The sequence below is a fragment of the Sceloporus undulatus genome, chromosome 1 (assembly GCF_019175285.1).
Source record: "Sceloporus undulatus isolate JIND9_A2432 ecotype Alabama chromosome 1, SceUnd_v1.1, whole genome shotgun sequence".
In the NCBI taxonomy this organism is placed as follows: domain Eukaryota; kingdom Metazoa; phylum Chordata; class Lepidosauria; order Squamata; family Phrynosomatidae; genus Sceloporus; species Sceloporus undulatus.
In genome coordinates, this window is record NC_056522.1 from 166,810,302 (window position 1) to 166,826,732 (window position 16,431).

Below are 16,431 nucleotides of genomic sequence, written 5' to 3' on the forward strand. Positions count from 1 at the left end.
GATTTAAAAATATAGCCATCCTGGTTGTTTGTTATAACCAAACAAGCAGACTGTTGTATTTATAACAGTTTAGATAAAACAAATAGCAGACCTAGACACTGAAAAAGGAGTAGTGGTCCAAATAGTACTAAATATTCAATCCTAGCAAAAGTAGACCCGTTGACTCTCCATTTAAAAACTGATTCAATATGTCTACTTTAGTAGCAGTTGTTGCTGTTGCTGCTACACTCCTCCTTCTCCTCTTTCTTCTCCTTCCATTTATTTATATCATTTCCTCTATAAAATTGGGACTCAAAGAGGCTTACAATTTAAAAACACAGTACAATTAAAAACATACAAAAGCTACCATTAAAATGAAATTAAACGATTACAATATAAAAACTGATCACTTGTTTAAAAGAGTATACAATTTTTAAATGATAAAAACACTTTAATACCATACAATTTAACACATTACACAACATACCCCACCCTGTTCTTTAAAGAATTTCTGTTTTAAAAGCCTGTCTGAATAAAAAAAAACTCTTAGCCTGTCGGCGGAAGAACAGCAAAGAGGGGGCCATTCTGTTCTCCTTGGGAAGGGAGTTCCAGAGTCTAGGGCAGCCACCGAGAAGGCCCTCTCTTGCGTCCCTACCAACCATGCTTGCATTGGGGATAGGACGGAGAGAAGGGCCTTTCCTGATGATCTCAGAACCCAGGCTGGCTCATACAGGGAAACTAATCAGCCAAATAGCCTGGATCTAAGCCATATGAGGCTTTATAGGTCATAACCAGCACTTTTAATTGTGCCCGGAAACAAACTGGCAGCCAGTGAAGCTGTTTGTAATTAACTGGATTCAGGTCACTATGACTCATTTCTGTGTAGAGCAGGAGCAGTATATTTATATATGCATATATTTAAAAATTGCTGGAATTAAAAATAATGCCACCCAGCTATGCAAGATCCAAAATGTACTTATTTCTATTGTTAATAAAGAGGTTTGAGTCTAATTCAGAATTTAAATTCCAAGTACATTTGTGAACTGCAGAGTTAGGCCAGGTTCTCACCAAGTTCCTCTGGCAGCACAGTTTTTCTAAGAGCCGAGCAAGAAGGAACTGGCTGTCATTATAGAGTCTCCAAAGTCTGTGCTTAAGTGGGGCCCATTCACACTACACAGTTATAGCACTATTTTTCCACATTAACTGCCATGGTTCCATCTGATGGAATCCTGTGTTTTGTTGTTTGGAACTTTCTAGCTGAGAAGTCTAAGTACCTTTTCCTAAGCTCCTGTCCCAGGATTCCATAGGACAGAACCATGACAGTTAAATTGGAATAATAGTGCCTCAGTTCTGCAGTGCAAATGGGCTCAGGGAGTCCATCAGGGAACAGGATTATGGATGTCATCAGAGGATACTGCACTGGGACTGCCAAGGAGGCCATAATATCTGGATGCTATTTCAGGGGCTTTTCTGAACTGTATGATAACACTGCTTCTGCAACTGTGCGCTATTCAGCTGTGCAGCTGGCTCCATGCACAAAGTGCTATTGTCAGGTTGCTAGGAGCAATGCCCAGTGAATGAGAGCCACGCACAATGCAAAGCTGCAGCGTCAATGCTTTGATGAGCAAGACACACAATAAGGTCAGTGAGGTAGCAAGTGGAGAATGGCCAGAACAAAAACTTCTTACACTGAAACATCATTACCTATAATAAAATACTGTTGTCAGTGAAAATTATTTTGGCAAGTTAAGAGATTGAATGCATACTTTTTCCAAGTCTTAACTGTACCAACAGGAAAATTTCATTTCACACACAAAATAAGGTAGCTTTGAATAAGTGTATGTGCTTGTTGATGTTTGATGTATTTGTTATTTAAACACTACACATATTTGAATAATGTGAATAATGCAAATGGATATTCATTGAGATTATTCAAGATATTGTTATCATTTTACATACTGGTTTAACTACGGGATTACACCTAATGTTCTTTGCATTGCTGAATGTCCTCCCTCCTCTACACTCCATTGTGAAATGTTTTAACCACATTCCATGTAGATTTTCCACAATATATATGATCAGGAAGGTCACCAGTGTTGTGTACTTAATATAACTACAAAGGTAGGATTCTATGGAAAAGGTAACTCTGCTTTCCACTCACAAAACTGCTCAACCCAGTCATGCCAAAGGATGGAGCAGCTATACTTGAGGGACTGCATGAGATAAACAGGGTATAAACCTAAGAATGGGTGAGTTACACTTCACAGCTTCAGATCCCTCAAGAGAAACTAACAGTCCACATCTGATATGGCTTCATATCATATATAGTATTCCTAATTCATTCCATTCTACTAGCAAATGAGTAGACTTGTCTGCAGCAAAACAAGTAAGGGGACACAGGGGTGAAACAGATGGGCAAAATAAAGTGGCTTCCAGTTGCTTTGAAAGCAGGGTGTTTGTATAAAGTATGTGTCCAAAGCAGGTCAAAATCAAAACAGGCTGGAATAATCTGGTTTAGCTTGGAAAATGTGCATCTTTGCACCTTCATATAAACAGCCCTTCGCCAGTGTAAGCTGTGGCAAAGCAAAGAAATCAAAGTGCGACAATCCCTATGGATGTAATTACAACATACACAAACCAGACAGTCCAACAGAGAGGCATAGGGTGAAGGGAGGCGAAGAGGCATGTATGAGAGGCCTCCATTGTTGTGCTTTGCCATCATACACACACCAATTCACCAATTCCCAGTACTGGCGCAGCATCGCATGTGCAACTGTGTAGCCAATCAAAGGGGCAGTCATGCAAATGGATGGCATGTGGGAAGTACTTGGAAGTCACTTGGTGTATTTGTGTGACAGTGCACATGCACAGTGGGCCACTTTTTCATGCCCAGCTGCTCCAGCCCATGGAATACATTGTCGTCAGCCTAGTGGAATTTATGAAATAACTGCTGTGTATCCAATAACTGGGTGAGGCAATCTACATTTCCTGCACACTCAGTAAATAAGTTGGTTAAATAATCAAAGGCCCACTATGACCACTTTGCTGTACGCTTTGCAGATAAAGTCACTAACAAACTGCATGGACTTAACATGCCCTAATTTTTATAGAATCAGGGTGGATGGAGCCAAGGCACTGTCTGATCCTGGTCCAATTTGTTTTGTCCACTCACAATTAATATCCTTTTTCCCCCTATGAAACTACCTAGTGCCAACAACTAATATGGCTAAACAACTTTACTAGTGTTATTGGCTACCCAACCACTATAAAACACTAACTTGTTTATTTTCTCCAGATGGTAATAATCACCCACCTTTTGAGCCCATAAACTATATATCCTGTCAGCATCCATTCATTGAATCTGTGTTTTTAATTAACAGAAACCAGGCAACACCTTGCAGAATTAAAGTAGTGACTACACTGCAAGATAAAACTAGCCCCCAACATATGAAATTCTTCTCAAAAGTGATCTCAAGGATATGTGGGGGAGGGGACACACAGCAAATAAGTTGGAACTGTAAGTTATTACTTTGGCTTCACTATGGTAAATTTATCTTTGTAGGAGGGCATTTTGCTCCAAATTAAGGGCCTGAACAGGCAGGCAAAAATAAAGCTGCTTCGGGTCACTTTGGAGGTATGCTGTTTAAATGATGCATGTGTCCTAAGAGGCCAGAAGCCACGGCAAAACCATGCTCCAGCCTTAAGTACGGTAGTATTTGATATAGTATCAAACGGTTATGGGAGAATGTCCTACCCAAAAGTGATTGTGACCTAAGAAAGTAAATCTGCAGCCAAGTTGCTTTGGGATGTTGCCATCTTCCCTCTTTCACTGTTCTTTCCCCGCTTACAGCCAGAAGATCTAATAATAAGCAACAAGTTTTTAATAACCTCACTGGATGTCCGTGTCATGTTTGCATTATTCATAGACTTTAGTTCTGTAATATGGTTCAAGCTGTTCTTTCCGGTGATGAGAGGAGATGTAGCACAGCAGTGAGGAATATGAACTATCAGTAAGAAAGTCACCAATCTTTATTTGCAACATAGATATTATTATTATATTATGATCTATTAGAAGATGAACTGAGAGAATGTGAGCATTTGGACACCAGAAATGTGTTATACAAATGCTAAGGACACAGTTCTGTTCAAGCTGCATATTTTTGTCTTACTGACACCATATAGCTTTTCCACTCTAATCAGTTAGGCTCAAAAGCACTCAGCTTTGCTTGCCTCATGCCTCCATATATCAATACCCATTCTATCCATTGTTCAGATTATTCATTGTATTCATACACATTCATCTTTGTTTACACTTATGTGTTGATACCCAGGAAGTCTGGAAGATAAGACCTTTATATATTTGTTTTCTGAAATTGCCAAGGTGTGCTTATCACTTTCCAAAGCTAACTTTAAAAATGCTTAGCAAGATTTGTATTATTGTGCAGTCATGCAATACCATACAATGACTGACAATAAGCAATCTACCATATGAAAGAGAAAAGCCTAATCTGCTTCAACAAGAGAGCAGAGATCCCTGACATTTATACCCTGGCATTATGGGCAGCCTTACCAAACTAGGGGCTCATTCACACTACAGAATTATAGCACTGCGATTCTGCTTGCCATAGTTTCATCCTACAGAAACCTGAGATTGGGAGTTGGGGGGTGGTTAAAATCCTCACCCACTGAATTCGCCTCTGGTTTGTCTGATCAAACTATATATCCCACTCCCCAGGATTGCATAGGACAGAATCATAGCAGTTAAAGAAGAATAACAATGCTATAATTAGTTTTTTGTGGGTTTTTCGGGCTATGCGGCCATGTTTTAGAAGAGTTTCTTTGTGACGTTTCGCCAGCATCTGTGGCTGGCATCTTCAGAGAAGTTTTATCTTGCAGTGTGGTCATCTTCAGAATGCTATAATTGTTTCGTGCAAACGGGTTCCTTGTCTGAGGGACAATGATGGGTCCATTATCACTGAGTGAGAATTCTGAAACTGGGGTTCATATATTAGTGGTTCCCTATTTGGATCCCCAGAAGCTCATGGACTAGAACTCCAACAATCCCAGACAAATGGCCATGCTGGTGGCACTTCGATGTTAGCAACATCTAGGGATCCTAGGCTTGGATCTCTTATCCTACATTAAAGCCAAGCTCACTAACCAAGGATTGGGGTTAAGTCGCCTTCCAAATGTTTGGACTACAACTTTTAGCTATCCTGACCATTGACCATGTAGGATGAAGTTTATGATACTTGTACAGTGGGCCCTTGTTATTCTCCGAACCCCACCGTAGATAGCAAAATCTGTGGATGCCTAAGTCCCATTAAATACAATGGCATAGCAAAATGGTGTCCCTTATATAAAATGGCAAAATCAAGGTTTACTATTTGGAATTTTGACTTTTTAAAAAATATTTTCAAGCTGTGAATGTTTGAATCCGTGGATAAAAAATCCATGGATAAGGAGGGTAGACAGTAGTTCAAAACATCTAAAAGGCACAAAATTGGAAAAGGCCCAATTAATGCAACACGTTGGTATTCTATTTATTAGTCCCAAGTAGAGTAGACCCATTCAACTAATTGTTGAGTGATGAATCAACACACAGGCAAATCCCAAGGATTCAATGGGTCTAATACAGTCAGAACTAATAACAGGATCTAAGCCCAAGTCTAGCTTCACTTTTTTGTCCAATCACAAAAGAAGGCAGTCAATACTATTTGTTCCCATCACTGGGATTTTAAGAATGGTTTCAGAAACATTAATTGAGTCCAGGTTGTGCTATTATAGACACTGCATGTAAAATACAAATTTAAATTAAAGGAACATTAAAGAGAAGCTGGAACTGGTGGCTGATGTAAAACACCATCATTCCCAGAGAATCACTGAGATAAGACAATCCTAACTCAGGACAGTGCAGGCATTTCTTCTGAAAGCTGCAAGCCAAGTAGATAAAAGATCAAAAAGGAAAATTTGTGTAACTTCAAATCTTTGAAGGTTGTTCTTGAGGAAAAGGTCTTGTCATGTGCATTTACTGTGATCTCCACAGATTCTCATTCTCTACCCAGCAGCTTGACAATGTACCCTTAAAATCAGTAAGTTTACCAAAAATAGGTTGTTTGGTTTGCTGTGTCCTGCAAAGATCTGTAATTCTACAGGATATGACTGTATATGAATTCTTTTTTCCTTTCATCACTAAAGAATAGCATGGGGAACAGTGTTATGTAACAGAAAACTAAGAATAGGTCCCAAGAGGCTTGTGACAAAACATGAAAAGAATGACCTGGTGCTTTGCCAAACCAGCTTTCATTTTGCTGCTATGGAAAAAGCACTTATAAAAAATGAGCATATTTCTTGCTCCAGAGCCAGCGAAAGCCACACACTCATAGGAGGAAATACATTTTCTCCTTGGATCCTATTGCAGCTTTTGGCTGGCGTGAGTGCCTCTTAGATTACCACTGCAACACTGAGCCTTTCCCACAGGTCCTCAGTCTTGGAGACCTTGCAAACTGATGTAGGGCTGTTGTTGTCTTCCCAATGCTATTTTTAAGAAACTCACACTGATGTTGAAATGGCCACACTCTTATGACATTCTTCCAAATATTTCAGTTATCGATTGGACTTTCTATGGTAGTGGCAATACCATACTTAGGACTTTATCACACCTGCTTCGTAAGGCACCACAATCTCATTAGTCTAGGAAATGCAAACATACGGGGTTGAGGAAAAGTCATTATTGTACAGCTCTTCCAAATCATCACAGTGCTGCTTCTGTCCTTGCCTGTGTCTTTCTCATAATGGCCTTCATGGTCCTAACCACCCTGCCCTATGGTCTTCCCAGCGTGCCTTTCTATCTTTCAATTGCATGATCATGACAATCCATTAAGTAAAAAGAAAGAAATGAAATTGAGGAAAGAAAAACAGCCCACTTGGGAACAGTGAGTAGGAGGGGGCAAGAGGAGCATGATCATGTCCACTCACACCATGTACCCTGCATATTGGAACTGCTTCAAGGAACATATCATATGTGCATCAACAGTGGAAAAGCAGTACGATTGGAGGACACAGACAGGTTTTGCCCATCAATGAGAATGAGTGCTCCAGCAATGGATGAACTACAGACCAGCTGTTGGACAGACACAGCATTGTGCGACAGACACATTGTATGACCACAGATGCTGCTATCTGGCTCTCTCCACTTTCCACTTTTCAAGCTTCATGTGATAAAGTCCTTAACCCGTTGTGCCTGAACACTTGCACAGCATTCCCATGTCACATTAAACTGATTGCAAAACAGTATTTTTATCAGCCTATTGAAATGCACAAAATACACCATGCAAGCTTTTGAAGCTTCATTCATTTCTTCATCAGGCAAAGTTGTTAAAAATCACATAGGAGAAAGAAAGTGATAATGTTAGAGTCACAGGCAATCTGTCTCAGATGTTCTTCTTTTGCCAGTTAAAATGATCTAGAGAGATCTCAGTGAAGGCAGAGCCCACTCATCTTAAACTATGGTTATTTTAATAATCATCTGTTGAGCATGCTAGAAGCTGGTTTGCAAAGGCCCCCCAGCCCGAAAGAAACCTGATGTTAAAGAAAATGCATATTCTCTACAATTAACCTATTTTCCAGCAACAACAGAATTTCTTCATAGATGGCTGCAAATTAATCCCAATGACAACTGCAAAATAAAGCATGTTAAACGCATGTTATGTAGATGACAAAAATTATATGCTGTGACATACAAAAGGCTCCATCACAATCAGCCAAAACTATCATTACCTTCAAAAAAGTATTATACATGTATTCCACTAGTCTGCTGCTCTGCCAAGGCAGACTATGATGGTGTAACTATTTATGTGTAACTACCCCCATCCCATAAAAATGAAGGACTTCTATGAAATGCCAGATTCTGACACTTTTCTGCTCATTTTATTTGGCAAGGAGGTTGAAATTTGGCAAGGAGGTTAATCATCAACCAAACTACCTTGGGTAAAAAAATATTTGTTTTATGTAAAAGCTACTCTCCAGTTGTTCTGCCCATTTCAAAGTCTCAGATTGCACCAACTTGAAACTGCCATATTTCAGAATAAAACACATTGTAGCCTATGTCAATTTAGGGATGAATACCGCCAGTTGTAACTAGTTAATTTGTAACAAGCGATGTGAAAGCCTTCCGCTTACTTCCTTTTAGAATCCACAGGCGTCTATATCACAAGCCCTTATCATATGATCACACATACCTCAAAGAGATTACTGTACTGTACTTATTCTGCAAGGCAGTTTCAGCATCAGTAGTGCGATGTCTAATGTACAACATATAAAACATGAATGTGTGTTTGTCCCGTTGATTTATGGCAATCCATGAATTTCATAGGATTTTCCTAGGCAAACAACACTCAGAGGTGGTTTGCCATTGGTTTCCCTGAAATACTGCCTACATTATCTGGTCTTCCTTGTCCACATTCTAACCAGGCTTGATCTTAGATTTCAAGATCAGAAAGTTGGTTGCAGAAGGTGCTATCCTGCTAAAAATCCTTCTCTGTGTGCACTACTACATGTTAAGAAGAAGAACACAATGCCCCCAGTGTACTGTCACTGCTTTCCAAAGCTTTTCTACTCAGGCTGAAAGTTTCCTGGAGTGGTGATGGGGTCATTTTAGACACTCACATGCCATTGATATTGGTATATGAAACATCGCAACAGCCATATCTTAAATACTAATCACAATAGTAATTAATGCATTGTATTGGAGTGCAGGTCGGCAGGGAGACTGAACTTTTACCAGTACAAAAATATGCTGGAAAATATAACAGATTACAAGGCTCAGGCTTGTACATATCCACTTACAGCTCTCAGGGGTCTAGTGATCCATGCCGCATGAAAAGGGCCTCCGCTCAGCATTGTGAATGGGGGGGGGGGGGGTGGCATAAAGTTTCACACTATGCTAAGATTTAAAACAGCCACCTTCAAAAGCCCAGAACTCCCACACATTCCTCTTCCAAGTCTTCTCATACGCTCTAAGGCAACCCTCAAATCTGTGGATCCTTGGCCAGCTACAAAGAACCATGACAACTATAAGCAAACACAAAAGAAGACTGCATGCACTGTGGAGTAAAGTGGGTCACAGCTGATGTCAAATACATTTGGCATTTGTCAAAAGGGAGGAACAGAAATAGGATTTGACAGGGAACAACACAGTTATTCCAGACCTCTCTGCTCACAGGTGCAGGTTGGTTGCAAATCCTCTACTTGAAGTCTCCCTCTCCCTCTTCCACACATACCACCTCAACTGACAGAAAACAATTCACTTTTCAATCTGCACGTTCACCAGCAGCAAAAGTTAATGGTAAAACTAACCATATATGGCTTCATTTCAATCACTGAACTTTGAAATGGCAGAGGAATTATACACAAAACACAATTCACCACCTTTGAATAAATCTAAAGGAGCCAAATAGTTCTATGAACATATTTTCCGGCACTTTTTTTAACCTGGTTTCTCTATAGACCAGTCTTCTCAATTCACCATGTATAAAATTTGCTTATCCTTGAACATATTCTGGAAAGTTATCATAATTTGGCATTTATCATGAAAGAAAGAAAATGTTATTTTCCTTCACTGTTAGACTATCAGAGAAATATCATCTAGGAAACATGTCAATCAGGTCTACTTCCAAAAATTAAAAAGCACTTGGGTGGACCGTATGTGTTCATGCATTTTAGTGCATCTAGAAAGGACTAAAACATCTGTAATAATGAAATTATCAACAGTGTGCAATAAACTCCACAAATAAGTATTTTAGCTATTAAACCATTCCACAAACAAACAAAAAAATGAGATGTGCAAAGAAAGCATCCCGCTTTTCTAAAATATCTACATTTGCTAATAGTCATACAACTTTGTTTTGTTCTGGTTACCAAGGTGTCTACAAGGCTGGATGGCATATACTACACACACACACACACACACACACACACACACACACATATAAAACAACAAAATCTAAACAAGTTTTAAAAATATATAAATCAACTCTGGAAGAAGAATCATAGAATCATAGAATCATAGAGTTGGAAGAGACCACTAGGGCCATCCAGTCCAACCCCCTGCCATGCAGGAAATCCAAATCAAAGCATCCCTGACAGATGGCCATCCAGCCTCTGTTTAAAGACCTCCAAGGAAGGAGACTCTATCACCCTCCGAGGAAGGAGTGCATTCCACTGTCGAACAGCCCTAACTGTCAGGAAGTTCCTCCTAATGTTCAGGTGGAATCTCTTTTCCTGCAGCTTGCATCCATTGTTCCGGGTCCTGTTTTCTTCAGTTAAAATTCCACAAGGAATGTTTGTGCCTCCATTTTACTTCTCCCTCACTGCCATTCTTCTATTTCAGCTCATGCTGCCCCTCACATATGACACATCCCTTCTTGATCCCAAATGCTCAGTTCGCAGATTATGGCTCAGTCTTTTCTTCCCTCTCTGAAACTATATGATTAAACCTTTCATGCCGCTCATCATTTACAAATAAAACTAACAGGATTTCTTTAAAGATTCAGTTAATGAATTAATAGGATTCTCTCACGACCTCCATTCATTTTAAGCTAATAATAATAGTAATAATAATAATCACAAATATAATGTGGATAGTTTTACAAGGAAATAAGATAGTTTTAATCGCAAAGGATTTTTTTTAGCTCAGTGAAGGTATCAGGGGAAAAAGCATTTTCTAAATTAGCGGAATTCAGAATAGATCCTTCTTTTTCACTCATTTCTACATTAAAGTTACTCCAGAGAGATTAAACCATACCTGTTCTGGAGTATTATTATTTTTTGCCCAGTATAAGGTGCTGTATGCTGTCTTTCAGAGGAAGGAACTAGCAAAACCATCTCTGAGTATTCCTTACCTAAGAAAACCCTGTGAAATTCATGGGCTAGCCATAAATTGACTACCCCATGTGTATTGAAGGCACACCTTGTACACCGCTTTGATCACCGGAAAAGCGGTATAGAAATGAATGTTTATTATTATCATTATTATTTATTATACACACACCCATAAGGATTACTACATCCCTCTCTGAACAGGATTCAGCTTGAAATTCCTTGAAGGAATTTCAAGGGTCAAATTCTATGCTTTTGTCTACTAATTTAAAAAAATGACAATTCTACCCCTCTGCTGAAATAAGAAAAATTCTGAAGCAAATCTAGCAACGTGAAGCATATCTACAAATGTTTAGTGTGATGGTATATAATGTAGTCTACATTAAAGAGTGTATGAGCTATATTCAAGTATTAGTTTGTGAATCAATGGCATTTACATAATTGCTGACTCGCCCAATTCTCATTGATTCAGTGGGGTTACTCTAGTTGGTATTAACTCTAGTTGGCTTTAACTCTAAATGTTTATTCATGCCACATAGATTGAGCAGAAAACCCCATGATAGGGTTGCTTTAGGGTTGCCATAAGGTGGAAACCACTTAGAGGCAAACAACAACAAGAAAGGATTACTCCTTGGTAAATTTGTAGAAGATTGAAGGCCTAGTTGCAAATCTTCTTCTTCCAGCAACGGAACACATATAATCTAAATGAGCACAGTAATGGAGATTAATTAGTCTCAATATCAAGTAATACGGTTTACTTACAACCAAAGTCACAGGCAGCTCACAAGGTTGGAGTGATTAAAATGACTGAACACTGAGCATATTCCTTCCACACTTTAAACACCTTCCAAGGTACAAAGCATTGTGAATGAGGAAGGGGAGGATACTCATGCCACCTTCTCTCCCAACTGCTGTCAGCTTTCTGGAGGGGAGAGGAAGCCAGATAACAGATGGAGGGCTGGAATGGGAGTCACATGAACTTCCAGAGGTTCCTGCTCAGGAACTGCTTGGAGTTGCAGTCCAATGAAATTGGAGGGCCACCCACCCACTTACCACCTTGGCTTAGAGGAGCAGAGATGTCATACCATTTCAGGAAGGTCATCAAGAGAGCAACAGGGAAGGATGGAGTACTGCACTCATCCTCCTCATCTGTTTTTTTCCCCTTCCACTATCAGTACCAAAGTGTACACATGCAATCTTCTCTTAGGATCAACGCTGACTCAGTCACACCATCATCACTCGCAGTTGTCACATATGTTGGCATATATAGCACACCAGCATCCAATGTGGTTAAGTAGGACCAGTGGCCATGCCAGTGTTGGAAGGGAATCCTAACTGCTGCTTATAACCTTTTGGGTGGCCATACAGTGGGCCCTTGGTATCCACTGGGGTTTGTTCTAGGACCTCCAGTGGATAACAAAATCCGTGGATTCTCAAGTCCCACTAAATACAGTGGCACAGCAAAATGATGTCCCTTATATAAAATAGCAAAATCAAGATTTGCTATTTAGAATTTATGTATTTTAAAAATATTTTTAAGCCTTGGATGCTCGAATCCATGGATAAAAAATCTGTGGATACAGAAGGCTGACTGTACTACCCAATACTCTCCATGTTGTCTTAGAATTTTATGCACTATGCAGCCTACTGGAGAGGCAAAAATCTTGAACTTACTCCGGCTGCATCTGCACAGCAGAAATAATCCAATTTGACACCGCTTCAATGCTATGGAATTCTGGAATCTGTAGTTTGTTGTAGCACCAAAGAAGAACTCTGGTGCCACAACAAACTACAGTTTCTAGAATTCCACAGCACTGAGCCATGACAGTTAAAGTGGTGTCAAAGTGGATTATTTCTGCCGTGTGGATGCAGCCATAGTTTCTAATGAGCTACTACAGAGTAATTTGGGTTTTATTTGCCTTCTGAGACAATATTTGCCCCTCCCATAGTTTAAAGAAGCAAGCAGGGATGAGGGAGAATAAAACACCACACAAAGAACAGATTCTGCCCAGTATTACTTTCTGATTCTTCACCAGATACCCTTTATGAAATTAATTGAGCAAACATTTGACCATAAAGAGATATTGCTGCTAGAAACATCCATCACACAATGTACTGAGTACCAACAGGTCATGGGAAAGTTTAGACAATTTATTTTTATAACTTTATAAGTTGCTGTTGTCTGCCTTCAAGTCATTTCTGACTTCAGGTGACCTTAAAGCTCCGCTCTGGGCCCACAACAAACTACAATTCCCAGAATTTCATAGCCTTGAGCCAGGGTAGTTAAAGCGGTGTCAAACTCTCTTGTGTGGATGCAGACTAGTAGTGACAAGCTAACAACATCTGAACCACAAGTGCCCTTCATGAAAGCACATCACAACTGGCCATAGGAACTTACCAGAATTGCTATAAAGTGTCTGAGTGGAAAATATGGTATTTTGCAAATTTAATGAGGAAGTGCCACTATTTTCAGCTGCCTTAAATATATGTTAAAAGTTCCATGTTCCTCTTCTGTGTGAAATCCTCAGGAAAACCCTAAAACAAGTACTGGTCAATGTTTAATTTAAATACTAATTTCAAAACTTTTTTTCCTTATATTAACTGAATGCGTCAATGTGTTGGGGGTGAAAGAGTCAGACAAGCTTCCCCCTCCAAAGACTCATAATCTGTTTTTATCCCTGTTTATTCAGAAGTGGCATAGTGGTCTGAGAGAAGGAGTTTACCACATGGGAGAGAAATGCCTGCATCCTGTGTATAAATGGCAATTAAATCAATGAATATGCCACAATAGCAGGATCCTGACATTAATCCATGAATAAAGCGGCAAAATTGGATGATTTTGCCTGCTGTATTCATGGGTTAGAATCACAGAATCATAGAATCATGGAAGAGACCACAAGGGCCATCCAGTCCAACCTCCTGCCATGCAGGAAATCCCAATCAAAGCATCCCCGACAGATGGCCATCCAGCCTCCGTTTGAAGACCTCCAAAGGAAGGAGACTCTATCACCCTCCGAGGGAGTTTGTTCCCCTGTCGAACAGCCCTGACTGTCAGGAAGTTCCTCCTAATGTTGAGGTGGAATCTCTTTTCCTGGAGCTTGCATCCATTGCTCCGGGTCCTAGTCTCTGGAGCAGCAGAAAACAAGCTTGCTCCCTCAATATGACATCCCTTCAAATATTTAAACAGGGTTATCATATCACCTCTTAACCTTCTTTTCTCCAGGCTAAACATCCCCAGCTCCCTCAGTCGTTCCTCATAGGACATGGTTTCCAGACCCTTCACCATTTTAGTCGCCCTCCAGTTTCTCAATCTCCTTTTTGAATTATGGCGCCCACAATTGTGGCGGGTTAATGTTGAGATAATGGCGATGTCACCCGGCATCATCTGAAAACAATCCTGTTGTTCTGGGATATTCATGGGATATAATCCCCGTTTATTCACGTGATGTGGATGCTTTGCCTGCCATGTGATAAACTCTTTAGACCATGACTCTGGAGACCTGGGTTTGATTCCTTGCTTGGCCATGACACTGGCTGGATAACCTTGGCCAAGTCACACACTCTCAGCCTCAGGGGAAAGCAACGGCAAACCTTCTCTGCACAAAACCTTACAACCACTTGATAGGGTCACTATAATTCAGAAAGGACTGAAGACACACAACAACAAACTAACTTTTGGGAATGCTGACTATATTGATCTCCTTTGATGTCTACTCACATCGTCTTATCTATTAAACAGGTAAATCACACTGACAGGACAGAGTCCCTTGTCAACATGAATCCAGTGCTAATACGCCAGGAATGGTTAGAAGAGTTTCCCAACTTTAAAAACTGGGCAGCCCCCTTCCTTTTCCTTCCCTGAGCCCCCCAAAGGAGGAGATGCATTTACAGCTTTGCTTTGGCAGTTCTGGCTCCTCTTTTGAAGGCTGCAGATTGTGTGCTGGGTGCCTTCAAGTCCTTATGGCAGGGATGTAGCCAGGGGGGGGGGGTTCTTGGGGTCCAGACCCCCCCTTCCATTAGAAAAATGAATGGTGTGTGCTGCTGCGCTGCCGCACCCAAGCCCCATTATAATGGTGGCACTTAGTCTGGACCTAAAATCCTAGCTACGTCCTTGCTTATGGCCATCCTAAGGCGAACTTATCATAGTGTTTTCTTGGCAAGTCCCTTCAGAGAGGGGGGGGGAGTTGCTATTGCCTTCTTCCTCTGGGGCTGAGAGAGTGTGACCTGCCCAAGGCCACCCAGTGGGTCTCGGGGATTCAAACCCTGGCCTGCAGAATCCCAATTACTCCACCCAAGCCTGCCTCCCCACACCAAGCTCCTCAGCCGAGGGATCCCCAACTTCTCCCCCATTTCTTTCCCCTCGCCCCTCTTCCATATTGAGCCAACTGGTGCTACTTTGCCCTCTCCACCTGAATTTTCTTTCTTTTATTGGCAGTCTCAAACTTCCTATAACTGTCATTATTGTGATGAAATTATTACTAGTGCTATCGTTAATACCATCATTAATGAGGTTATTAATAACAGTCCTGGTAACAATTTCATAATGATGTTAATTAGTACTATTAGTGTTACTGTTGCATTTGTGATGGCTCTTCTCTTTCTTTGCATCTGCCCCCCTTTCTCCCATCAATGCTGGGAGCCAGAGCAAACTCACCATTTGAAAAAGGCACAGTACACAAGGAGCCATACCTTAAAAACAGTACAAACATTTTAAAAACACACAAAAGCTGAAAGAAGGGGAGGGAAGACCAGACTCCTCCCTCCTGTTTCTCTCTCTCTTTCTCTGAATCCCCCCTTCCTTCCCCCCCCCCCCAATTTTCTCAGCTTCCCAACAGTGGAGTAACTACTCTGCTCCAAGGAGCAAAAGAGGAGCAACTGGCCCCAAAGTGGTGCAGAGGAAGGAGTTCTCCTGAGCAGGAGAGGTGGAGGAAACAAACACCAACACCAAGAGCCCCAGCAACTCCAGGAGACAAAAATCCCAGCTAAAGCTACAATGTTCCCTCTTCATTTCCACACAAGCCTTTCCCCAAGACTATGGGGCAGCCTCTCTCTCCCCCTCTGCTCCCCATAAGGAGCTCCAGGGGCTGCCCAGCTTACCTCCATGAGGGTCCCCCTGGGTTCCCAGGCCAGCAGCAGGAGGGGAAAGGGAAGCAGCTTCCAAGAGGGAAGGAGCAGGAGCTGGAGGGGTTTTCTGCTTGTCCCTTTCTCTAGGCTGATGTCAGCAGAGGAGCAGCTCCACCCGAGAGCGAAGGGAGGAAGGGAAAGAAGGAGAAAGGAGGGAAGGAAGGAGAGAAGGAGGGGCCCAGAGGAGAGAGAAAAAGAGGGAGGCTGCTACTAGTGCCAGCCCACCCAGGGAACGCAGGGGGGCGCCCTACTCACCCAGATGTACCCAGTGTGTCCTCACTCCGCCATGGAGGACAAAGCACTGCACAATGGAGGACAGTCGAGACCAATGGAGGACATAAGGGGGGGAAACACACACAAGAATGTGATTTTTTGCAAAAGAACTCACAGCACCACTCCTAGAAACAAAACTTGGGGAGGGACAAGTATGGTTTCCCTATGGGCAACTAT

At 41.2% G+C, this 16,431-nt stretch overlaps 1 protein-coding gene across 1 annotated transcript in view; it reads right to left on the reverse strand.

The window, feature by feature from the left end:
- SH3BP4 (SH3 domain binding protein 4) overlaps positions 1 to 16,139 on the reverse strand; it is a 60,602-nt gene extending 44,463 nt beyond the window's left edge. The window contains exon 1 of the mRNA XM_042465442.1: positions 15,955 to 16,139. The gene's annotated coding sequence lies outside the window, so the exon portion shown is untranslated. The remainder of the gene's footprint in view (positions 1 to 15,954) is intronic.
- Between the last annotated feature and the right edge of the window lie 292 nt (positions 16,140 to 16,431).